The 26818-nt window shown below is 42.7% G+C and overlaps 1 pseudogene; it reads left to right on the top strand.

The window, feature by feature from the left end:
* The first annotated feature begins 2063 nt into the window (after positions 1 to 2063).
* The window catches only part of LOC120021846, a 39653-nt pseudogene continuing 14898 nt past the window's right edge, over positions 2064 to 26818 (top strand).

A 26818-nucleotide genomic window follows, 5' to 3' on the forward strand; every position in this document is an offset into this window, starting at 1 on the left:
TGTTATTGTGAAGTGAAAACGTCTAGGAGCAACAACAGCTCGGCCGCAAAGTGGTAGGCCACACAAGCGCTGAAGCGCGTAGCGTGTAAAAATCACCGGCCCTCGGTTGCAACACTCAATAGCAAGTTCCAAATTGCCTCTGCAAGCAACGTCAGCACAAGAACTGTTCGTCGGGAGCTTCATGAAATGGGTTTCCATGGCCGAGTAGCCACACACAAGCCTAAGATCACCATGCGCAATGCCAAGCGTCGGCTGGAGTGAAGCTCGCCGCCATTGGACTCTTAAGCAGTGGAAACGTATTCTATGGAGTGATGAATCACGCTTCACCATATGGCAGTCTGACGGATGAATCTGGGTTGAGGATGCCAGGAAAATGCTACCTACCCCAATGCATAGTGCCAACTGTAAAGTTTGGTGGAGGAGGAATAATGGCCTGGGGCTGTTTTTCATGGTTCAGGCTAGGCCCCTTAGTTTCAGTGAAGGGAAATCTTAGCGTTACAGCATACAATGACATTCTTGTCAATTCTGTGCTTCAAACTTTGTGGCAACATTTTGGGGAAGGCCCTTTCCTGTTTCAGCAGGACAATGCCCCCGTGCACAAAGCGAGGTCCATACAGAAATTGTTTGTCGAGATCGGTGTGGAAGAACTTGATTGGCCTGCACAGAGCCATGACCTCAACCCCATCAAACACCTTTAGGATGAATTGGAACGCCGACTGCGAGCCAGGCCTAATCGCCCAACATCAGTGCCCGACGTCAGTAATGCTCTTGTGGCTGAATGGAAGCAAGTCCCCGCAGAAATGTTCCTACATCTAGTGGAAAGCCTTCCCAGAAGAGGGGAGGCTGTTATAGCGGCAAATGGGAGACCAACTCCATATTAATGACCATGATATTGGAATGAGATGTTCGACGAGCAGGTGTCCACATACTTTTGGTCATGTAGTGTGCAGTATATGTCCATATGTCAATATGTAATTAATTACAAATAGTTGTGACATATAGCTTTAATTATCATTACCATCATTACTACCGAGGATTAGTAAAGTTTCACCTTACTCAGATATAGCCTTTATATGTCCTACTTGTAATACGGAATGATCAATTAACATTTGCATCATGACACATGTAAGTGGTGGCCCTAGTTTTGAACAGGTCTGCGGGATTGGAACAATCAAGGCAGAGCGAAATGCAACATTTTGGAATTCTAATGGAATTGTGGGGATAACTGCTCAAATGGCATGAATTCCAAAGTTTGAGTTGGGGTTGATTTGTTTGGTCAATGTCAGTCCGCCATTTATTTTGAAGGTTCATTTTAGACACAGACAGGGCGAACTTGTTGGACAGTCATTTAGTGGCGGAAATGTTATTGATGCATTTTGCCCCTTTAATTAGGGAGGGCAGCCTTGGAATTGTCACATAGATTTGAATATTGACCATAATTGCCAAAAGGGGAGCATTGAGATATATGTGTGTCAATGACAATGGCAGGTATATTCTCCATTGTTGGAGTCTATCGTATCTGATTCACCACAGCTGGCAGTGGAAGACCTTCCACAGACACACTAGCCATCTGTCACTGTCAGAGGAGGGGGTAGCCTCATGCCAAAACCCCAGACTGGCTCTGGTCAGGTGTCCGATTCTACCACCCTGTGACAGAGACAACATATTAGGCCTCTATCCAAAGCCCACTGAATCAGATACTGAATAGTATTGTCTTTCAGGTAACACCTAATTTGATCGTTCTTATGACATTTATATGCAGTGGCATAAATATGACTTAAGACTTGTTATGAGGTGTCATGTCCAATACATTCAAGTTCACTCATGCCAAAGAAAGTGTTACCATTGATATTTAAGAGAGGACAACAGCATATTGGGATTCTGCCACTCTACCAATCTGGCATGAGACCATCATTGTGCCACACACTAAGCTGATCTATCAGAAGCTCTAATTTACCAGATCTATCTTTATCCCTATTTATCTTGTAGCCCGTCTCTCCCTTTTGCTCATACTATCTATCTCTTCTCACGTTACGGAAGCTGAACGGCATTTGAAAAAAAAAATGAAGACAGACGTGTTCCAGATCAGAACACACAACGTGGGGCCATCGAAGAAGCTGAGGTACGGTATGACAATGGTATCACGGTGGCAGAAACCACTAGTTTAATTCAATGTAGACTACATTATAATAATTTCAGCATACTCACTGTACTGCAGTCTTAGACTGAGCTGAGACTGCCTGTGGGGCATTTCCTCGGAAATGCCACTGAGTGTTAAGCACCATCTGTTCTTTGGGGGTTGTGATGGTGATGGTGCTAGAGATGGGATCTGGGTCACATCCCCAGTCCTAAAAAGGGAAGATGCATAGATTACGTCTGCGTGACTGCAACACACTGGGTGTTGGTAATAGCCTAGATCTATCTTTTGAGGAGTGAATATATATATATTTTTTTAAACATCTGCATTGCTGCAGGTCATCTGAAAATCTGCAAGTGTGAAATACAAACGGTTTCAATCTAGACCATCATTATCCAGTTCAATGTGTTTTGAAATTAGCTTACTGTAGAAGAATGTGCCAGGGCTAACTGTCAGTTAACCACCACCTAAATTAATAGGCCTAGAATTTCTGATAAGGTAGGGTAGTTTATTTAAACTCTAAATTGCTACTTTGGGCGACATTTTATCTCTGCAAAATTGCATAGCTACGCAATAATAACTTAAGGCCAAGGCTACTGACAATGTTGTAGAAGGACTGGTCTTGTGTTCTTTCATGATGTGACGTCTGTGAGAGTCAAGCATTTTGCCGCGGATTTCTTTACACCTCTAAAAAAAAAAAATCGCTGCATGGACAATAAGTTTAAAGATCATTCAAACGAGTGGCGTGTGGTAACGCAAAGCGGCTTCTGCACAACTGTACAGGAGTCAAGTTTTTTCTCTTCTTCCCAGCCGAGCGCAGGATCACACTACCAAGCGGAGCTCTTCACAAGTTCAACGACCCGACCGCTGCAATTGACTTCATCAACAAGAACTTGAAGGAAACTGCTCCCCCAGACTGACTGCAGCAACGAGATTGATATGTAGCCTTTCTGCAGTGCAGTGTTTGATAGGTAGCCTCCTGTTATTTTATTTGCATTATACATACATTTTCCTCATTGTTCGCTGAAATAGTAAGCCTCTATTCATATAATATATATATACTTTTATTTATTTTGTCATTGTTTTGTTTTGTTATTTTTTCTTGTATGTCAGGTTCGGTCTTCTGCTTACATTTAAAAAGCTACACTCATTTACTTTCTTTCCAAAGTATGACTCAACAACCTAATTTTCTAGGGCAGTCGACAGGGAGTACACTTCCATTTGCTTTTTTTTTAGGGGTGGATCAGCTTTAATATTGCGGGAAAATTGTTGCTTCCATCAATGTAATTGTCTGCATCATTTCCAATCCCCAATATATTTTTGGGGTAAATATATATATACATAGATACATACAGTACATACCTATATATATATATAAACATTCATACGTATACACATACACAGTTGTAGTCGGAAGTTTACACACACCTTAGCCAAATACATTTAAACTCAGTTTTTCACAATTCCTGACATTTAATCCTAGTAAGATTAGGTCAGTTAGGATCACCACTTTATTTTAAGAATGTGAAATGTCAGAATAATATCAGAGAGAATGATTTATTTCATGTTTTATTTCTTTCATCACATTCCCAGTGGGTCAGAAGTTTACATACACTCAATTAGTATTTGATAGCATTGCCTTTAAATGGTCTAACTTGGGTCAAACGTTTCGAGTATCCTTCCACAAGCTTCCTACAATAAGTTGGGTGAATTTTGGCCCATTCCTTCTGACAGAGCTGGTGTAACTGAGTCAGGTTTGTAGGCCTCCTTGCTCGCAAACGCTTTTTCAGTTCTGCCCACACATTTTCTATAGGATTGAGGTCAGGGCTTTGTGATGGCCACTCCAATACCTTGACTTTGTTGTCCTTAAGCCATTTTACCACAACTTTGGAAGTATGCTTGGGGTTATTGTCCATTAGGAAGACCCATTTGCGACCAAGCTTTAACTTCCTGACTGATGTCTTGAGATGTTGCTTCAATATATCCACATCATTTTCCTGCCTCATGATGCCATCTATTTTGTGAAGTGATGCTGATGCTGCCACCCCCGTGCTTCACGGTTGGGAAAGTGTTCTTCGGCTTGCAAGCCTCCCCCTTTTTCCTCCAAACATAATGATGGTCATTTTGGCAAACAGTTCTATTTCTGTTTCATCAGACCAGAGGACATTTCTCCAAAAAGTACGATCTTTGTCCCCATGTGCAGTTGCAAACCGTAGTCTGGCTTTTTTTATGGCGGTTTTGGAGCAGTGGCTTCTTCCTTGCTGAGGACGTCGGGCCCTCATACCACCCTCATGGAGTCTGTTTCTGACCGTTTGAGCAGACACATGCACATTTGTGGCCTGCTGGAGGTCATTTTGCAGGGCTCTGGCAGTGCTCCTCCTTGCATAAAGGCGGAGGTAGCGGTCCTGCTGCTGGGTTGTTGCCCTCCTACGGCCTCCTCCACGTCTCCTGATGTACTGGCCTGTCTCCTGGTAGCGCCTCCATGCTCTGGACACTACGCTGACAGACACAGCAAACCTTCTTGCCACAGCTCGCATTGATGTGCCATCCTGGATGAGCTGCACTACCTGAGCCACTTGTGTGGGTTGTAGACTCCGTCTCATGCTACCACTAGAGTGAAAGCACCGCCAGCATTCAAAAGTGACCAAAACATCAGCCAGGAAGCATAGGACTGAGAAGTGGTCTGTGGTCACCACCTGCAGAACCACTCCTTTATTGGGGGTGTCTTGCTAATTGCCTATAATTTCAACCTTTTGTCTATTCCATTTGCACAACAGCATGTGAAATGTATTGTCAATCAGTGTTGCTTCCTAAGTGGACAGTTTGATTTCACAGAAGTGTGATTGACTTGGAGTTACATTGTGTTGTTTAAGTGTTCCCTTTATTTTTTTGAGCAGTGTATAAATGGGCCCTTTTAACTTTGTCTGGCTTGCCATTCCAAATAAAATGTAATATTTTTTGTTCATATAATTTAAAAAGCAGGTCACTAGGTGTAGGCAAAACCATAAGCAAATAGTTAAACTGGGATATGACTAAAGAGTTAATCAGGGTGATTTTTCCACAAATAGGCAGGTATTTTCCTTTCCATTGTAGCAAGATCTTATCTATTTTTGCTAACTTTCTATAAAAATGTATTGGAGTGAGATCATTTCTTTCTTTCGGGTTTTGTATACCGAGTATGTCCACATCCCCGTCAGACCATTTTATTGGTAAACTACACGGTAATGTAAAACTGGAATTCTTTAGTGATCCAATACGTAGTATAGTACACTTATCATAATTTGGTTTAAATACAGAGAGGTTAGCAAAAGTATCTAGATCCTCTATGAGGCTGTGGAGGGATTCTAATTGTGGTTTTAAAAGAAAACATGAATCATCAGCGTACAATGACACCTTTGTTTTTAAGTCACGGATTTCGAATCTCTTAATATTATTGTTGGATCTAATTTTAACAGCTGACATTTCGATGGCAATAATAAATAGATATGCCGATAGTGGACAACCTTGTTTTACTCCTTTTGACAGTTTAAAACTTTCTGAGATGTAGCCATTATTTACTATTTTACACCTAGTGTTACTATACATAACTTTAACCCATTTTATAAGTGATTCACTTCCATTTTCTAGTTGGAACTGTAAAGGTTTGAACCAACCAGTCAAATATAGTAGAGTACTTAATCATCTTCAACATCTGGGAACACAGATTGCTTTCTTACAAGAGACCCATCTGAGAATTTCAGATCACTTTAGATTGCGAAAAGGCTGGGTAGGTCAACTTTATCTCTCCACTTTTCAAAATAAAATCAAGGCGAGCTGCAATTCTGATACATAAATCGGTGCACTTTGTTTCTTCCAATGTTATTTCAGATGCCAATATTATTGTCACTGACAGAATCTATAATACTCCATTGATCCTTGCCAATGTCTATGCGCTTTATAGCTTCACTTCCAGATATGACCTCACACTTATTCATCTTGGGAGGGGATTTCAATTGCTGGCTTAATCCTACTTAGCACACATTCTAAGTCTGCTAAGGCTATCCAAACTTTTCTTGAAGAATTTGCCGTTACAGACCCCTGGAGTTTTTTCAATCCAACTAGTAGGGAATATTCATTTTTCTCCCATGTCCATCACACTTATACCTACATTGACCACTTCTTCTTAGACAACAGACTTCTTTCATTTGTATGCTCATGCTCATACAATTCCATTGTCATATCTGATCACGCCCCTCTGACTTTAGAGCTATCAGTTGGTGGTGGGACTGAGCCTTGTGTACCTTGACATTTTAATAGATGCTTGCTGGCTGATTAAAGTTGTCAACTTTCTGACAGCTCAGATTTATGTTTTTATAGCTACTAACAACACCCCCGACGTTTCAGCATCTGTTCTGTGGGAGACTTTTAAGGCCTTCATTAGAGGTCAAATCCTTTCATACGCTAGTATTTTACAGTTAGCCAGTACTTACGCTACTTCACCATTCCCAAATGTGTACAGGGATTGACTCTACAAGCTGAATTCAATACCTTGTCAACAGGCCAAATTGAGGAACTGCAGGTTAAGTCGCAACATACTCACTATGAGTATGGTAACAAGGCAAGTAAATTGCTTTCTCATCAACTTTGCCAGTCTTCCTCTACTCAAAAAGATTCTCAAATTCAAACACCTACAGGTGCAACAATAGATCCCCAGCTAATAAATAACCAGTTTAAGGACTTCTATGCCTCTTTATACACTTCAGAACAATCTGCTGACCCCTCTGCTCTTGATACATTTTTTAATACTTGAACTGTCCCAACAATTGATTCAGTCTCCAAGCTTCAATTGGTGGGACCTATCACCATGGAAGAGATTTCAGAGTCAGCACCTCGCTGTATATAGCCTCAGCACATATCAAAGCTGCAGGATAAGGTCAAATCTAGACTTGGTTTCCTCTATCGTAATCGCTCCTCTTTCACCCCAGATGCCAAACTAACCCTGATTCAGATGACCATCCTATCCATGCTAGATTACGGAGATGTGATTTATAGATCGGCAGATAAGGGTGCTCTCGAGTGGCTAAAGGTTCTTTATCATTCGGCCATCAGATTTGCCACCAATGCTCCTTATAGGACACATCACTGTACTCTATGCTCCTTTGTAAAGTGGTCATCTCTGTGTACCCGTCACAAAACCCACTTATTTATAAAACCCTCTTTGGCCTCACTCACCCATATCTGAGATACCTACTGCAGCCCTCGTCCTCCACATACAACACACATTCCTGGGTCGCCCCTCCTTTCAGTTCACTGCAAAACACACTCAAATTGGAAAGTTTTATCTCCATCTCTTCATTCAAAGACTCAATCATGGACACTCTTACTGACAGTTGTGGCTGCTTCGCGTGATGTATTGTTATCTCTACCTTCTTGCCCTTCGTGCTGTTGTCTGTGCCCAATAATGTTTGTACCATGTTTTGTGCTGCTACCATGTTGTGCTGCTGCCATGTAGTGTTGCTACCATGCTGTGTTGTCATGTGTTGCTGTCATGCTATGTTGTTGTCTTAGGTTTCTCTTTATGTAGTGTTGTGGTGTCTCTCTTGTCATGATTTAAAAAAAAACAAACATTTTTAATCCCAGCCCCCGTCCCGCAGGACGCCTTTTGCCTTTTGGTAGGTCGTCATTGTAAATTTGATCTTAACTGACTAAATGTTAAATAAAATAAAATGAAAACAAGTGAAATCTTTTTTTCCTTTAAATGTGGCAGCTCGTAACTACCCATTACACACATTGGCTTTCAGAGTAGTTTTCAACAAACTTACATACTTGGGGGTACCTGTCACAGACACATTTGATAACCTTTTTTAGGCTAACTTTACTCCTCTCCTTACTCTGGTGGAGAAAGATTTTGAATGATGGTCATTGCTCCCCCTATCATTAGCTGGTCGAATTAATTCGGTTAAAATGAATACCCTAAATTCTCCGACCTCATTCAATGTATACCTATTTTTATTTATTCGATGGGATTATCTCTGACTTCATCTGGAATAAAAAAAAATCCAAGGGTCCGCAAGGTGTTCCTGCAAAGGCCTAAACCCTTAGGGGACGTGGCCCTAACTAATTTCCAGTTCTATTATTGGGCCGCCAACTTCCGTGTAATTCAGTACTGGATCCGTGCAGATAACTCACAAATCATTCCAGCATGGTTGAAGATAGAATCTCCCTCATGTATGCCATCCTCACTGGCTGCTTTGGCACATTCCCCTATTCATTCTGCTACTTCAAGTTATACCAAAAACATTTGAGTAAAAACCACTCTCAAGATCTGGAACCAGTTTAGACGTCACTTTGGTTTGCAAACCTAAATAAAGGTAAAAAAAAATAAAAATTAAGGGCACCTCTACTCATAATTACGTTTTCCATCCATCCCTAGTAGATAGAGCCCTCTCCATGTGGTTCAGCCTTGGCAGCAAATCATTCAATGATTTGAATATTGACGGCCCTTTTGCATCATTCCAACAACTCCGAATAGTCATTTCTTTAGATATCTACACATACGTAGCTTTGTCCTTGACATGACCTCTCAATTCCCTGGGCCCTCCCACTGACCACTGATGCATTTTTCACACCATCCCCAACAGTAAAAGGTATTATTTATTATAGCTATGATCAAATTTACCCTCTTCACAATCAATCCTTCATTCGCAGCTTTAAAACGTTTATGGGAACAGGATCTGGGTGATGAGTTTAATAATGACACATGGGAAGATATTCTGTACCGCGTCCACTCTTCTATTTGTGCCAAACATGGTTTGATCCAATGCAAAATCCTCCACCGCACTCACTGGACTGAACGCAGGCTTTCTAAGATCTATCCTGATGTCGACCCTGTTTGCGACAGGTGTCGGCAAGCTCCTGCTTCCTTAATACATATGTTTTAATACATATGCTTCTCTTCTCTACATAACTACTGGTCTGCAATCTTTGATAACATATCTAAAGTATTACAAGTGCCTTTTGCTCCTACTGCCATAACATCATTATTTGGGGTAATACCTGATACTATAACACTACCAAAACACACATCTGACTTTGTAGCCTTTGTGAGTTTTTTGGTAAGAAGGTTGATTTGGCTTCTGTTGAAATCGCCCTCGCCTCCAGCTGTTTGCTACGAAATTCTAGGGTCAGTAAGGAGGCCTGCGTCTTGTGACCGTAGCGTACGTGTAGGTATGTGCGGCAGGACCAATTCGGAAAGATAGGTAGGAGCAAGCCCATGTAATGCTTTGTAGGTTAGCAGTAAAACCTTAATCAGCCCAGCTCTAGGCTATCATTCCCAAATCCAGCTATAATATTGTGAGTATTATTGTTGTTTTTAGAAGTTCAGTGCCATTTCAGTCATTAGGTAAATGTAGAATGCATTCTCCACAGTAGAAAGGAATTGTTTTAAAATAGCCTGCAAATAGCCTAAGCTTCCACCATTTTCAGTGTTGAAACGGTGTGCAAATGTCCCCCCTTTGTGCCGTTTTGAAGCTACAAAAAGCTATTTTCTCTCAGCTCAATGGCAAAATGTGTAGAATTGCATGAAACTAGCTTTAAAACTGCAAAAATATCAAGCAGCTCCATTGGGAAATGTGTAGAATTGCAGGAAATTCGTTTAAAATTCTAAAATTGTCACGCCTTGATCTGTTTCACCTGTCTTTGTGCTTGTCTCCTCCCCCCTCCAGGTGTCGCCCATCTTCCCCATTATCCCCTGTGTACTTATACCTGTGTTTTCTGTTTGTATGTTGCCAGTTCATCTTGTTTATTCAAGCTTAACAGGGTTTGTCCTGTCAGCGCCTGTCTTTTCCCAGCCTCTCTTTTTCCAGCCTGTCCTGACCCTGAACCCGCCTGACCACTCTGCCTGATTCTGCCTGCCATCTAAAAACCTGTTTTTGCATTGTCATTATGTGGTATTGTGTGTAGATTGAGGATTTTAAAAATGTAATCAACTTAAGAATAAGGCTGTAAGGTAACAAAATGTGGGAAAAGGGAAGGGGTCTGAATACTTTCCAAATGCACTGTATATACAAAAGTATGTGGACACCCCTTCAAATTTGTGGATTCGGCTATTTCAGTAACACCCGTTGCTGACAGTTGTATAAAATCAGGCACACAGCCATGTAATCTCCATAGTCAAACATTGCCAGTAGAATGGCCTTACTGAAGAGCTCAGTGACTTTCAACGTGGCAACGTCCTAGGATGCAACCTTTCCAACAAGGCAGTTCATCAACTTTCTGCCCTGCTAGAGCTGCCCCAGGCAAATGTAAGTGCTGGTATTATGAAGTGGAAATGTCTAAGAGCCGGCAAGTGGTACGCCACACAAGCTCATAAAATGAGACATCCGAGTGCTGAAGCGTGTAATGTGTAAAAATCGTCTGTCCTCGGTTGCAACACTCACTACCAAGTTCGAAACTACCTCTGGAAGCAACATCAGCACAATAACTGTTCGTCGGGAGCTTCATGAAATGGGTTTCCATGGCCGAGCAGCCACACACAAGCCTAAGATCACCATGCACAATGCCATTGGACTCTGGAGCAGTGGAAACACCTTCTCTGGATGTAATCACACAAAGCGTCCATTTTCAAGATAGCATGCATAGGTCGTCGCAGGAGATCTTCACAATTGTAATAATCTACGCAGACTCTCGAACGGCATTGATCACTTGCACCATGTACTTTCAATATAATCTCACCTGCAACTCAATGTTAGGAAGGTGTTCTTAATGTTTTGTACACTCAGTGTAGGTTGTAATCTCATTGATCAAATCAAATCAAACCTTATTTGTCACATGCGACGAATACAACAAGTGTAGACCTTACCGTGAAATGCTTACTTAAATGCCCTTAACCAACAGTGCAGTTCAAGAAGAGTTAAGAAAATATTTACCTAATAAACTAAAGTAAAATATAATATAAATTAACGCAACAACATAACAATAACGAGGTTATATACAGGGGGTACCGGTACCGAGTCAGTGTGCGGGGGTACAGGTTAGAGGTCATTTGTAGGTAGGAGTGATGTGACTATGCATCGATAATAAACAGCGAGTAGCAACAGTGTACAAAACAAATGGAGGGGGGGGGGGGTCAATGTAATCAATCAATCAAATGTATTTATAAAGCCCTTTTTACATCAGCCGATGTCACAAAGTGCTATAGTCTGGTGGCCATTTGATCAATCAATGTCTCAACCAAATATTACCCACGATAAAATGACATGGGGTGCCCAGTGGAATCAAAATTGTAGCTAGTTGTTGCAAGATTTTTTGCAATTGTTTTGGTGTTTCTTTAAACAATAACGTCATGTGTAGGTGTCAGAGTATCAGAAGGCCTAATTGTCAAATGAGGAGTTGTTACCCCCAATAGCTGACTGCCACTGTGTCCCCAGGATTGAACACGACAACACAGGTGGCTTGAATGCCAGCTGGTTCCTGGACTGGGTCGTGGTCACCGACATGAACCGTCCGCACCCGAGGTTCTACTTTCAACCTGCAACAACTGTCTGAGCCGAGAGGAGGGGGACAAGCCTGTATGTCAGAGATCTGCTGGGCAGCCTCAACCCCATTGGCATCCCCAAATGTAGGTCGATCTGGAAAGCACACCTTTACACACAGTACAGGACGCACATCCAAACGACATAGAATATAGAAGGCGACACTGCACGAGGCCCGTGATTCAAAAACACTCGAACCAATTGCACTGAACACGCATACAGTATAAGCTGCAAAGTATAGGGCAACTGAAACACAGATTTACATCATTTAGGAGCTACACAGCCAACTTGATTTGTAGTTAATGCACACGTCATGTTCTTAAAGGTAAGTTACTCTGCCTACTGTTGCTTGTGGGTAAGGTGCCTCATGGAGCCTAAGCGTCTGGTAAGCCTTATACTCCTCTTGTTACCACGTGACCTTCATCTTACATCTCATTATCAGACAGAGAGAGGAGGACGCAGGGTGCATGTGTCTTGTGGCCAAACGTGACCACGGTAGTGGACACAGATCATGCCTCCGCTCGCGCCTACTTTTCCAGTGTATTCAAGACTGGAGGAGGGGTCAAAGTAGACCCGTTATTCCGAACCAGACAGTTGTCATGGGACCAGACACACCCTGACAGGCACACTTACACACACCTGTAGTCAACCTATTAATATTTCACTGCCTGATGTCTATTGCGAGAGAAGGGAAGGAGATGCACACAAACTCGCACAAGGCACGAGACTTGACAGGAATTAAAGAGAGGTTAGAGGTTACGGTAGAATGTAAGTTTCAGTGACAATGATGGCATAGCATGAAAAGTACCATGATGGCTGTGTCTATGCCCCATGTGAAATATCCCGAACAGACCATAACCAGTTCATGAATGTCCTATCCTGTTTGATATTTTGTGAATGTACAGGGAATGTATAAATACAGTAATTGTGTTCACCTCTGCCGAGAAGGGCAGTGGGTCAGATGGCGACGTCTTCCTGAATATCTTTGGAGACCATGGTGACACAGGTGAGATAAGACAATCTTCGTGTTCCACATCTCAAGCGTTAGTTGTTCTCTGAGTCAGCTGTGAGAATACAAGCACTGCACTGTAGCTGTTCTTTCTGTCATTAGCTGTTTGACTTCATTCTATATCATTCTAAATTCTATTTTGTTTCATTTAACATCATCAAAGAGGAGAGGTGGCTAGCCAGTGACAAAGATAACTTTTTGCTGAGAAGTATTTTGGTCTGTAATAAATCCCTTTAGTGGGGAAAAACTCATTCTGATTGGCTGGGCCCCTGCCCAGTCATGTGAAATCCATAGGTTAGGGCTTAATGAATTCATTTCAATTGACTGATTTCCTTAAATGAACTGAAATTGTTGCATGTTGCGTTTATATTTTTGTTCAGTATAAAAGGGGGCGTGTGAACACTTGCAATTTCTTTCAACATGGAGCAGGATAGACGGCAAGGGAGAGGAAGAAATCAAAGAGCTTGTGGACAAGGGGCCCGTCAGAGAGGTGGTCATGGGCCCCATCAAAAAGGTAAAAGAGGTGGGCAGAGGCCTTATCATGGCAGAGGTCCTTGAAATGTGTTCACCCCAATCTGGAAAGATCGCCTGTCAATTTGATTATGAGAACATTTCGCCAAGAAAAGTCGCCAAGTCTGCAGGATATGCACTATATTTAAAATGTTTCGCAGACACTCTTATCCAGAGCAACTCGGGTTAAGTGTCTTGCTCAAGGGCACATCGACAGAGCCTTGTAGGCTCAGGTTACTGGCCCAACCCTCTAACCACTAGGCTACCTGTCTCCCCGCTATCCTTTACCATTACATGTTCATTAAATTACATATCGTAATGCATGTAAACTCACAAAACATGTTACAGTAGTCTTACACTATGATATATTGACAGTATACTCTGTTCTACCCTCAGAATTGACAGAAGACCCCGTGGCCATGTGTGGCATCCATCAGCCTACCAACAATCACCTGCCTTTTGAAGAGGCACCAGGTATTTATGAAAAACATTTACCTGGTGCCTTTTGAAACAACGACCAGGTTAAAAAACTGCGGGCCGAGTATGTTGAGGTGTAGCGCTATATACTGTATTACTGTTACTATTTGATGCACATGCTACTTAAAAATGTCATATTGGAACTACACTGTAAAAATAACTAACCAAAATATATTTTTTAGAAGGAGATGGTGCTTGATGCTGCTGTGAACCATCACAAGTATATCTTTGTTGGTTGAAGTCCGCTTCATCATTCACAACAATACACAATCTAAAAGTAAAATGATGGAATAAAGAAATATGTAAATATTAGGACGAGCAATGTTGGAGTGGCATAGACAAAAATACAGTAGAATAGAATACAGTATATACATATGAAGCATATGAACATATAAAGCATTGTGTTTCTCAATGAAATTGGGCAGGCCTGTCAAAATGAAGGGGTCACCTTTGTCATTGTGTGGGACAATGTCAGGTTCCACCATGCAGAGGTGGTTCAGGCATGGTTTCGGGCCCATCCCCAATTCGTAACCCTATATACCTGCCATATACCTGCCCCAATACTCTCCTTTCCTCAACCCTATTGAGGATTTGTTTTTCAGCATGGAGGTGGAACATTTACGATCGCCATCCCCATGAGCATGCCAGCCTCCGTCTGGCCATGGATTAGGCATGCGAAGAAATCAATGCCGACCAGTGGTTTGAGCCCCACATTTTTATCAAAATGAAAATAAAAACCTGTTTGCCTGTTAGTTTGGCATTAATACGTGTCACATATCAGTTTGCAAACAATGTAAAAAAAGATATATATATATATCACTGAGTTAATAAAGCCACATACAAACATGGTCTCTTTTTTGTTTTCTTGAGTAAGGGAAATACAAAATGCAGGTGTTTCAGCCTAGCTCAGTGCTTTCTGTGGTGGTGTGATGCTACATTATTGCCAAGTCTAAGGGTAGAGCTTGAAAATTCAAGCCCCTTGGGTGCTGCCGTAGAGTTACATTAGAAGTGCCCATCCAAGAAGGCTCAAGATCATTGGCCGCAGATACAATTACGTCAAATCACGTTATATCTACAGTAGCTTTGATTGGACTGATCATGTCAACATCATACTTTCAAAATCTTAGCTAGCAGTCCTCATCATGAATCAAGTTGACAATCTACTGGCAAATCCTTTTTAATCCTTGTCATATGAAGAGAAATTATACATAAAATGTATCGGTGCTCATCGGCCATTGGAAATAAGCATTACACAACAAGCTAGAAATTGCAAATGCAACAATGAGTGGTTTGGAAGGGATCAGTGGCTAAATGCAAGCATTGCAAAGCAATCAGTGGATTGCAAAGCTATTCAGTGGAGTGGCTGTGTGGTCCCATGTCTAAGATTAAGTGTCTTGTTTCCTAGTTTAAATCCTAAACATTCAACATTGGCCAGGCTGTCAATGAAGCATGAGTTGTGCCACGCTCAAAACAACTGTTAACTCGGGAACTGCAAAATCTGACTTTATTTAGTTCAAGACAACTGGTAACTCGGGGAAAACGAGCTGTAATTGGGAAAATACGTTTTAAACTGTCATCGGAACTCGGGCCTCTTTCTAGAGCTACAACCTGACAATCACTGACATCATCAGGATTCAACCTTTTTTTCCCGAAATCCCAGTTGTCTTGAAAGCACCGTAAATACAGAGAATGCCAGACTGATGACAAGGTTTGATGACAAAATGTGCCCACGAAGGACCTCCGCGCCACCTTCCTGTTCACGTGAGCACAGCACAACAAGGTGAGTCCAAAAATGTATTGTATGCTGCTGCATAAATGATGTAATATGCCAGGGAGATATGTATAATGTAGCTAAGAAAGTAATACTAAGTGTATGTTGTGTAGTAAGCTGGTAGTAGCCCATGTGCCTATTTTCACCTCTTAACCAACTGTTCTGACTTGGTGGTGCACATGTAGCCTATAACCTGTTTTTGAGAAATGTAATCATTGAATATTGTAAGAGCTTTCATTGTCTGCTTATATACCCCCTTTATTTATCATATGGTTCTGACTTGGTGTTCTGAATTCTGTCGCTGTACATTTCAAAGGTGCTGAATAAATAGTTATATTGACTACGTCCATCCTAGCTCGCTCATTAATGTCTTAATCAAAATGACAGATTGCCTCTTATCTTCTCGTCCCCTTATGCCATAGTTTGTACATCTCAATTGTCAGTGGAAACCACATTTGTTAAAGCAAGTCAGGCATATCAGCTATATTTTTGAAAAAGGCAGTAAATGAGGCTGAATTAACTGTTTCACTGCCAGACAAGGCTCTGCTGATAGCCAAGGGCAGAAGTGGTAAGGTGTTGGGACAGATTTATGTAGGCCCTAACAGTTCGTGGGCACCGTTATAGTGCAATTAATGTATTGTTTAATATTGTGCTGTGTACTGCCTTTGCTGGCATGCATCCCAATTTATAAATTTTTTGCCACACCAAGATTTACATGTTAAAATCACTACTGATGCAGACCAATGTCCAACTTGGATTCACCATGCCAAAAGGTTTTTTCCTGCTGTGCATGATCAATGAGGACATTCCCTCTGATGTGGATGAGAATGTATGGCCAAATGCTCAAGCCAGGCTTGATGCAAATGAATGCATGCGAAACATTGTTTTATTTTCATTCATTTGTTTAATTTAATTTCTTACATTTGATTACAGACAGACAGTAAACCTATGTTGCAATTACATCTGAACAATGCATGAATGATTGTAGAGCAGTGGTCACCAACCAGTCGATCGCGACTGGTCGAATCTTCAAGGCATTCCTAGTCGATCATCAAACATTTCTGTAGAAAAGCCAACGATAAAGGCATAAAGGCTTGCACTCCTTTGTTTCCCGTATTGCGCTGTTGACGGTATGTGTAGTTGATTCAGAAGCCCTGCGCACCGGGTAGGCAAAGGGGTCCCATTTTGAACCAATTCATTTGTCTGCGGACAAGGAGATCTGTAGCTAAATCGAGTGGCCTACTGTGGTGGCCAATCAGATAGCGCCTTCCACCAGCAAACACATCTGCACCAGAATCAATAAAGCAAGAGCAAAAAGTCTGGAAATCTGGACAATATAGAACAAATACAAAACTTAAAATATACCAGAGCTGTGTACTGGCAACTCTCCGTTGTGGTTCAGAATGCTGCAAAATGACAGAAGCAGAGTTGAAAAAATGACACCTTCCACACAACTTCCCTCCGGAGAATCATGCACATCGTCGGGCCAAACACAATATCAAACACCAACCTCCTTAGACAAACGAAGCAGGAAGCCATGGATACCATGCTCAAGAGACACCGCTGGAGCTGGATTGGACACTTCCTGAGAAAGAGTACACTCCTAGGAAAAAAAGGTGCTATCTAGAACCTAAAAGGGTTCTTTGGCTGTTCCCACAGGAGAACCTTTTGAAGAACCCTTTTTGGTTCCAGGTAGAACCCTTTTTGGTTCCAGGTAGAACCATTTCCCCAGAGGGTTCTACATGGAATCCAAAAGAGACCCGAAGTCTTGTGTTAGCTCCCAGATCTAATATCTAGGCTTTAGCTCAGTGGGCTAACTTGGTTTTGAGTGGTTAATCTGCCTAATTTCTCCACAGGCTGATGAGTTCCTGATCGAGGCGGTGCCGTTGGGGCTGGTGTGCAGGGTGCGTATCGGCCATGATGGGTAGGGCGGAGGTTGCGGCTGGTTCCTGGATAAGGTGTTGGTCAGGGAGGAGGGCCAACCAGAGTCAGTGGCCATAGAGTTCCCCTGTAACAGGAAAGTCAACCAACCAGCCAATCACATGATATCTTTAATAACATAATGGGAGCATGACCAACTAACTAACTTAAAATAATTAGAGGCAAAATGTAAAGGCAATGTTCTCGCGCTCCTCTGAGACTGCATCGACGGTAAACGCTGCATATGTCAGCTCAATCGGAAATGACCTTGAAATTTAAATCGTGCTACAGCTCTGATCTTCAGCGCTACGGATTGAATCGAGCCCTTACCCAACATTTTTAACTGACATTTACCCAATTTATTGAAATGAAAATAGAGAGTTTGGAAAGTTACTTTCATGGGATACATGGACTAGTGCTATGCGACAGGGACTTTTTTCCCTGATAATGATTTTCATCTAATCACTCACTTCCCTCACTAGTAAAAGCAAAAGCACCAAACAGCCAATCACACAGTGTTTCACTAACAGCCGTACTGCCTCAGGGAAGACAGTTATCCGGACCGGCCACGCCCAGTCTGTCTCTAATGGCCGTTCTCCAATGGACACGCTTAAGCAGTTAGCCAGCTGATGGACCAGCATCCCATTACAATTTACAGTGTGTGTGTGTGTGTGTGTGTGTGTGTGTGTGTGTGTGTGTGTGTGTGTGTGTGTGTGTGTGTGTGTGTGTGTGTGTGTGTGTAAAAGAAATACAAGTAAAAGGCCTAAGAGGAGAAACCCACGCCTCATATTATTTTTTAGATGTCAACTACCATTTCTCGGTGGACAGGCAGCATCAAAGGGGCCAGCTCAGACTCCAAGGTGTTTGTCAAGCTGTACGGGAAGAAGGGCGACACCACAAGGATCCCCCTGGTGGTCTCCGACAACGACCTGAGTAACTACTATGAGACGGGCCAAACTGACATCTTCACTGTCGAGACCTACGACATCGTACAACTCTATTCTTTATGTTTTATAAACGTAGAAAATACAGATAGAATACACTATCAGAAACCTAGAAACGTAGATTACAGTCATCTTATTTATACCAACTTATTCCTACAGTATGCAATTATAGTGTATGTCTCAGTTTTTTGGAGTTGTGTGGTGCCTTAAACATCAGAGTTGTGGGTTTGATTCCTGATTGGGTCTCACATACTGACAACGCTAACTGGATTAAAGCATCTATAATGACCATCAATCCCACCATGATTCTTACTTCCTGATTTCTCTCTGTAGATCCACCGTCTTCTGATTGGCCACAATAACAAGGGTCTGGGTGCTGTTTGGTTCCTGGACATTGTGCCGGTCCATGGATAGCAGTACAAGTTCCCCAGCCACCGCTGGCTCTGTAAGGATGAGGCTGATGGGAAGATGGAGGTAGAGATCTACCCCAGCGAGACTCTGGACATCGAGAAACGTAACAGGACGTTTACTAGAGTTTATATTCTGAGACAACACATGCATTATACTGTACAGGGCAGTGGGTAGCTTAGTGGTTCGAGTGTTGGGCCAGCAACCGAAAGGTTTCTAGTTTGAATCCCTGAGCCAAACAAGGTGAAAAATCGATTGAGCAAGTCACTTAACTCTAATTGCTCCAGGGTCACCGTTGATAATGGCCGACCCTGGCCATGACTTCACTCTCTGAGGGTGTCACAGGGGGAGTGGGATATGCAAAACACATATTCCAATTCTCACATGCGTATTAACAGACTCGTACATGTGTGAAATAGGACAAATAAGCTTCACCCTTTACCCGCATACTGTGCCAGAGAATTCTATTATATCATGTTAAAGTTAAATTAATATATTTACAGTGTGTATTTATTTTGGCCAGAGCAGAGGTAATATTTATACACACTAGGTGCTGTACTAGAGCTTTCAAATACACTGAGGCATTTGTATACACAATGTAGCTACCCAAGTTCTCTCAAGAACGCCCAATGGAAAAAGTACAGGAATACCCAAAATGATAGAATACCTCCATGGGCACTGAATAAACCTGTAACCAGATGACTTCACTTGATAAATACAGTTCTGTCCTGCAAGTGATGAAGTCCTACTTAGTGATTATGATGGATTGTGGTGCATTAGCCCACTCTCCATCATCCTGCCATTGTCTAATTGGTTAGTGACATGTTGCTCTGCCCTCTCGTTTGCAGTGATAAACTGCGAGATCACAGAGGTTACGGGGAACAGCGCGCAAAGGTGGCACCAACGTCAATGTGTTCTGTCAGATCTATGGAGAGGACGGCAAGACTGAGCTCATCTGCCTCGACTTTGAGCGCAGGACCACAGAGATATTTCAAGTCAGACACGGTCAGTGAACCAGTAGAAGAAGTCGACGGACTACACATTCATTGGCTTCAAATTGTGGGAAGGAAAGTATTTTCCTTTTTGTGAATTAGTTGGATTCACGAAGAGCACAGCTGTCATTGGTTTTGAGAAGACTTAGCGTAAAATCAGTCATTCTGCCATGTTGTGGAGTGAAGAGGACAAATCTCTGAATAACCACCATTGGCCTGTCTTACAGTCTCTCACCCCTCAGATCGAGGCACTGAATGTGGGCAAATTATTCAAGATCTGCATCGGGTAGGACGGTTCTGGTATGGGCGACGGGTGGTTCCTTGAAACGGTGGACGTCAAGTGGCTCGCTATGGTGCAGAGGGAGGTGGCGAAGGAGAAGCCGAAGGATGACAAGAAGGAGGACGAGGAGCATGTGACAGAGCTCCAGGAGGTGGTGGAGAGCGTGACTTTTCCCTGTCAGCGCTGGCTGGCCCGTGACGAGGAGGATGGGGAGATCGTGGTGAAGCTCCTCCCAGAGGACTACTGAGACCTGGAGGGCTTATGTATACATCAACATCTACGGAGAGATCGTCGACAAGGGCCGAGCGGAGACTCAGGAAGTCCCAACAACCTGAACACATTTGAGAAAGGGCAGGTGAGACGTCTGTCAATATGATGATGATGGTGTCAATATCTGAGTCGCTGTTGAACTACAACCTCTTTCCCATTGACCTAGCTGTTTGACCTTTGTGCACAGTCCCCTGTTGTTACGAATCAAATAAATTAAAACATTTAAACAATTATTGATCATTGAACAGGTATCTTTTTATTAACCTTTTATTTTTGCCTTTGAACTCTGACCTTTCCCGTGGTTCTCTGCGGGGTTCAGGAGGACGTATTCTCCATCCCGGGCCATCGATCTGGGCATTCTTAAGAAGCTGAGGATTCGCCATGACAACAGCCAGCCTCATGCCGCCTGGTTCCTGGACTAGGTGGAGATAGTAGACAACAAAGACAACACCACGTACGGGAGGGGAGGAGGCAGGCACAGGATTACACAATAAGAGAGGATTATTAACCACTTTATTATACCATTTGAGATAATATTGCCTATTTTCTATTTTCTTATTACCACTTATCTACATTCTACACCATATGACACACCATACATGTTTATCTATATAGCTAGGAAGGTGATTTATAGATAAATAGCCGGTCCAAAAAAACATCTCTTCCAAGACTGCCTGTATGTTTGAGAAAAGGTGTGGTTTTGCAGGATATAAAAAGGTCTGCCCATTGGTCTAAGAAAACAACTGCACAGCTCCACTTGGTGGTCAGAAATGGTATTTATGGGGTTATTATCAAGTCACAGACAGACAGGCAGATAGGCCTAGAAGCCTGGCCGTCTAGGCTAGTGGCAGACAGACAAAAACTGTGTTCTAGGTACTACTTCCCCTGTAAACGGTGGTTTGATGACATTGATGAGGACGACTGACAGATCACCAGGGAGCTGGTCTCTGTGGACAAGGCCCTTTATGAAGAAGGGTGATGATGAGGAGGAGGAGAAAGACTCCAGTTCAACACTCGTCCTGGAGCAGAAGGGTGATAAATACACACACCAGTGGCTAGAATTACAAATTGTTTGCTCCTGTTATTTTCAGAGCAATTTTCCTAAGAAAAAGATGTATGTTCTATTCCTTCTGGAAAATAACAGATGCAAACATCAGGCCTAGTTACCCACATTTCATTAATCAGTAGTTATACAGTATATCATTTGATTGAATAATATCAACGCATTATACCATGAATACATTCTTATCTGATTTGGTTGATCTCTCTCTGTCAGCCATGTCCACCACCTTCACAATGAGGGTAAAGACTGGAGGCAAGAAGTATGCAGACACCGATGCCAACGCATTTGCCACCCTGTACGGCACGAAATAGACATTTTGATAATACACACGTTTGTGTCTGTGATCGTGTGCATTTGAATATACTACTAACTGTGCCATTTACTGCTGTGTGTTTTCACAGGCAGTTATGTGACACGAATACATAAGACAGAGAGGTTTCATCCGACACATTGGTGCGGCTGCCTTCCGGGTTAACCGAGCAGTGTGTCAAGAAGCAGTGCGGCTTGGCAGGGTCGTGTTTTTCGGCCTCTCCCGAGTTCGTACCGGAGTTGGAGCGATGGGACAAGACCGTAACTACCAATTAGATATCACGAAAATCGGGGAGAATTATAAAAATAGTGGGTAAAAAATAAATAAAAATAAAATTAAGATTGAGAGACAGACACACAGACACACACACAGTCCTTGTGATATGATGTGTTATGCCTGTGCAGCGGCCGCAGCAGGCTGGTTCCTTGACCAGGTAAAGGTTGACGCCCCGTCCCTGGGCCAGATGCTAAGGTTCCCCTAGGTCGCTGGCTGGACAAGGGAGAGGAAGAACGACAACGGGGCCTTCGTCAGGGACTTGTTGCCTGCAGACCTCCAGACTGATTTCGACAAACCATGTAAGAACCAACCTGCATCATGCTATACTTAGATAACCCATATTATAGCCTACTATCCAGCATACCACTACCCTATACAGTTTTACTATCTTATATCATATCAGGTCATATCTGACATACCATAAGAGCCAGTCTAAAGCACACTGTACTTATTGTAGATAATCCATATCTTACAGGACCTTATCCTAGCAACTACCATGCCATATCATACCCTTGTTTCCCCTCTGTCGCAGTTGTGCCGTACGAGATCAAAACCAGTGACCTGTTTGCAGCGGGTACAGATGCAGACGTGTTCACTGTGCTGTACGGTCGAGACGGGGTGTGCAGTCAGCAGAGGTCTCTCTGTGTCAACAAGAGGGAGCGGACCATGTAGTTTGAGAGGGGAGCTGAGGAGCTGAGTTCATCGTTGAGGTGAGACCACACTGTAGTCACCTATTAAAACACCGTATAGAGCAGACTGTTGAGTAAGGAATATATGGTTCTTTAATGAGGATGATGGTGATGATGAAGAGGATGACAATGTGGGGGATGATGCTCTTGATCCTCATGATGATGATGATGTTTCTGTAACACCATGCAGTTGGAGGACATGGGCGACGTCATAGAGAAGATCTATAGTGGTCATGACAACTGAGGGAAAAACGGAGGCTGGTGTCATTTAAAAAAGCTTGCACTGTGAAATCGCTCACAATCAATGATTATTGTGAGCATTTTTAGGACTGTGGTTAGAGCAGACGACTGCTGAGGAAGAGAATGATACACAGTAGAAAGGCTACTTACTACGCTACAGATCTAGGATAAGCTTACCCTTCACAAATTTTAACCTTAACCATATGGGGGAAAATGCACAAAACTGATCTTAGTCCAGTGTCAAAGGTCAGAGCAATCCTACACCCGCCTTCAGTAAAAAGAGACGGATGACGTCATATTATAAATCAAAACAATACAATTTCTAGTCACAAGGTGGTGCTCTTCTCACGGAGAGACCTGGTGTGTTTTCAGTCACTCACGCATTGCTGCTCTGTGTCTCTCTAAGGGTCGGAGACTATCATCTTCTCTTGTGAGTGCTGGCTGGCCAAGTCAGAGGATGACGGAGAGACAGTGAGAGAATTAGTACCTTCTGACATCATAACGGAGAAACTACTACGAGACGGAACCCTGAAAGTCAACGAGATTGAGGTGGAAGATGCACGGGAGAGTACATACACACAAACGCAAGAGAACACATACGCACATGCACACACACACACACACACACTGAGGAGGAAGGCTCGGTGGAAAGTACACACACATGCACACACATACACACCGGAGGCTGGCCATTCCAGCAGAATGTGCCTTTTCGTTTGTCAGATTCTTTGTCTGCCTGCCTTCTTTGTCTGACAGGTAAATGATGTGGCAGTTCTCTGCTCGAAATTGATGTCTTTCTCCGCTGCAGTCACACAGTGTTGGGAGTTTGTACCCATTTGGACACTTCAGCCCATTATTATGCTTTCTGTCTGTGGGTTATCTCAGTCTGTGTTTTATGTTATCTGTCCACCTACAATGTGTCTGTGACGACGGGTGGCGTTTACAACGCGGGCATGGATGCCAACGTTTTCCTCACCATCTACGGAGACCTGGGCGGCACGGGTGAACACAAACTCAGCAAGTCTGAGACAAACAGCAACAGGTCTGAGAGGGGAGCGGTAAGAGACAGAACAACACACCATATCCATGACTTCCTGTCATTTCTGTATATTATTTGTGCTTGAGTAGGTTTCTTGGCTTTTGCATCACAACATAAAAGGTAGTGATGTTGTTATACAATAATTGTACAGTGATATTAAGGCAATATAGAAGGAAAATACTAATTCATGTGTCTTTCTGGGTCATTCTAACCACTAGGCTACCTGGGGCGGCAGGTATTGGGCCAGTAACCGAAAGGTTGCTAGATTGAATCCCTGAGCTGACAAGGTAATCTGCCCCTGAACAAGGCAGTTAACCCACTGTTCCCCGGTAGGTCGTCATTGTAAATAAGAATTTGTTCTTAACTGACTTGCCTAGTTAATAAAGGTTAAATAAAACATTTTAAAAATGATACTGCTTGTGTTGAATGTGCCTCCTATTTCAGGTGGATATTCTCCAAAGAGGCGGTGGACCTGTACCAGGTGTTTAGAATTAAGATTCGCCATGACAACAGCATGGTGAGTGCTGATTGGTACCTGGACTACGTAGAGGTGGTTCATGAGGATCTGGAGGAGGTCTAAGTGTTCGATGTAGGAGCGCTAGTTGTCCAGGAAAAGAGAGGACAGATGCATCGAGAGAATGTTCTATGTCAAGGTACTGTGTTTGTGTGCCACAGTGTGTATACACCAATGTATTTGTGAACTATACTTCTGCTAGGGAAATCAGTTAAGAACAAATTCTTATTTACAATGACGGCCTACCAAAAGGCAAAAGGCCTCCTGCGGGGACAGGGGCCTGGGATTAAAAATAAAAAATAAATACAATATAAATATAGGACAAAACACACATCACAACAAGAGAGAGTGCGTGTGTGTGTGTGTGTGTGTGTGTGTGTGTGTGTGTGTGTGTGTGTGTGTGTGTGTGTGTGTGTGTGTGTGTGTGTGTGTGTGTGTGTGTGTGTGTGTGTGTGTATGCGTGTGAGTGCGTACGCATGTGTGTGAGCACACAGAACCCTGACAAAGTGTGTGTGACCTGACCTGTGAATTCTCACAGGGTTATGAGGGGGAGAGGGAGACTATCCAAGGCGGGAAGAAGAGCTCAGCCCTGATCATGAAGAGTGTAGACAGCAACATGAGCAAGAAGAGTGATACGAATGAGGACATCCAAAAGAAGAGCACCAATAAATGAACACAATACTGCCAATATAAACCCACACACACAAGCACATAAAGAGTTGTGAAAAAATACTGCATTTTCACCAGTTGCATACATTGCAATAAGCTGATTGAACACTCCAGGAATAAGTATTTATTCACATTACACTTTGTAGAGGCAGGGTTTGGAGAAACAACTGTACACACATATACACACAGTCAAAACACATGACCTTGTGTCTTTGCGGTCATGCCATACCACTTCACCATCTCAACAGGGGCAGAGAAGGATGCCAGTACCAGCAGCAGGGTCTATGTGGTCACCATGGATTGGACCAAACCACACCCAGACGGAGAGGCTGTGGCTGGACCTGCCTGGGGGGAAGAGGTGCTTCGATTCTGGGTCTCTGGAGTCCTTCGTGTCGCATGGCGTTGACGTGGGAGAGATCAGGAAGGTGGAGGTATGGGTCACAGGACATTAAGCATACAGAATATTCATTTCCCAAAGAAAAGTGGTGGTGAACAAAATATACTGTAGATAAAGAAAGAAAATGCCCGCACACAGTTTAATGCTGCTAACAATGAGTGCTTTATTCCTGTACCATGTTACACAAACAGCGTTTAGACACAGACGTCTTCATCGAGTGCAAGGGTCACAACACATATGCTGATGGATGTGGTTGCTCCATGCCCTCCCTATAGCTCAGACGGGGCCTCTCCTGAGAGCTGCTAGCTGGTTGATGAGCTAGCTGTTGCCATGCCAACCAAAGGGGTCAAATATGTTTTCCAGTGTAAGTGCTGGTTATGGAAACAGGATGAGCCTGAGCTCAATTTCGAGTCTTATAGGAAAGGGTCTGAATACTTATGTAAATAAGGTTTTTATTATTTTATACATTTGCAAAAATGTTAATCCATTTTAGAATAAGGCTGTAACGTAATAAAATGTGGAAAAAGGGAAAGGGTCTGAATAATTTCCGATATATATATTTCACCTTTATTTAACCAGGTAGGCCAGTTGAGAACAAGTTCTCATTTACAACTGCGACCTGGCCAAGACAAAGCAAAGCAGTGTGACACAAACAACACAGAGTTACACTTGGAATAAACAAACGTACAGTCAATAACACAATAGAAAAGTATATATATACAGTGTGTGTAAATGAAGTAAGATTAGGGAGGTAAGGCAATAAATAGGCCATAGTGGCAAAATAATTACAATTTAGCAATTAAACACTGGAGTGATAGATGTGCAGAAGATGAATGTGCAAGTAGAGATACTGGGTTGCAAAGGAGCAACAACAAAAAAATAACAATATGGGGATGAGGTAGTTGGGTGGGCTATTTACAGATGGGCTATGTACAGGTGCAATGATCTGTACGCTGCTCTGACAGCTGATGCTTAAAGTTAGTGAAGGAGATATGAGTCTCCAGCTTCAGTGATTTTTGCAATTTGTTCCAGTCATTGGCCCTGTTGTTCCCTCATTTCCCAGCAATGCCTTGTATTACGCCTGGGAAGAAAGCACTTCAATTTGCTCAACTTGCCATTGGCTCAACCATTGACTGAACTTACCCCATGGCCATTGGCACAACATAACCCAAAACACAAATGTTTACTATATTAGCTCACTCAGCTACAAGGATGCACTTTCATGCTAGGTTTAGGACCTCATATTGAAGCTTATGAAGACCCCAACTGATGTATAGAACAATCTTAAAAGTATCTGCTTTGGTTTAGATACAATCATCATGATACTTCTAACACAATACATTCATTTGACTTGGTGAACATCTGTTCTCTTCCTTCTTCCTTCACACTCC

The sequence above is a fragment of the Salvelinus namaycush genome, chromosome 26 (assembly GCF_016432855.1).
Source record: "Salvelinus namaycush isolate Seneca chromosome 26, SaNama_1.0, whole genome shotgun sequence".
In the NCBI taxonomy this organism is placed as follows: domain Eukaryota; kingdom Metazoa; phylum Chordata; class Actinopteri; order Salmoniformes; family Salmonidae; genus Salvelinus; species Salvelinus namaycush.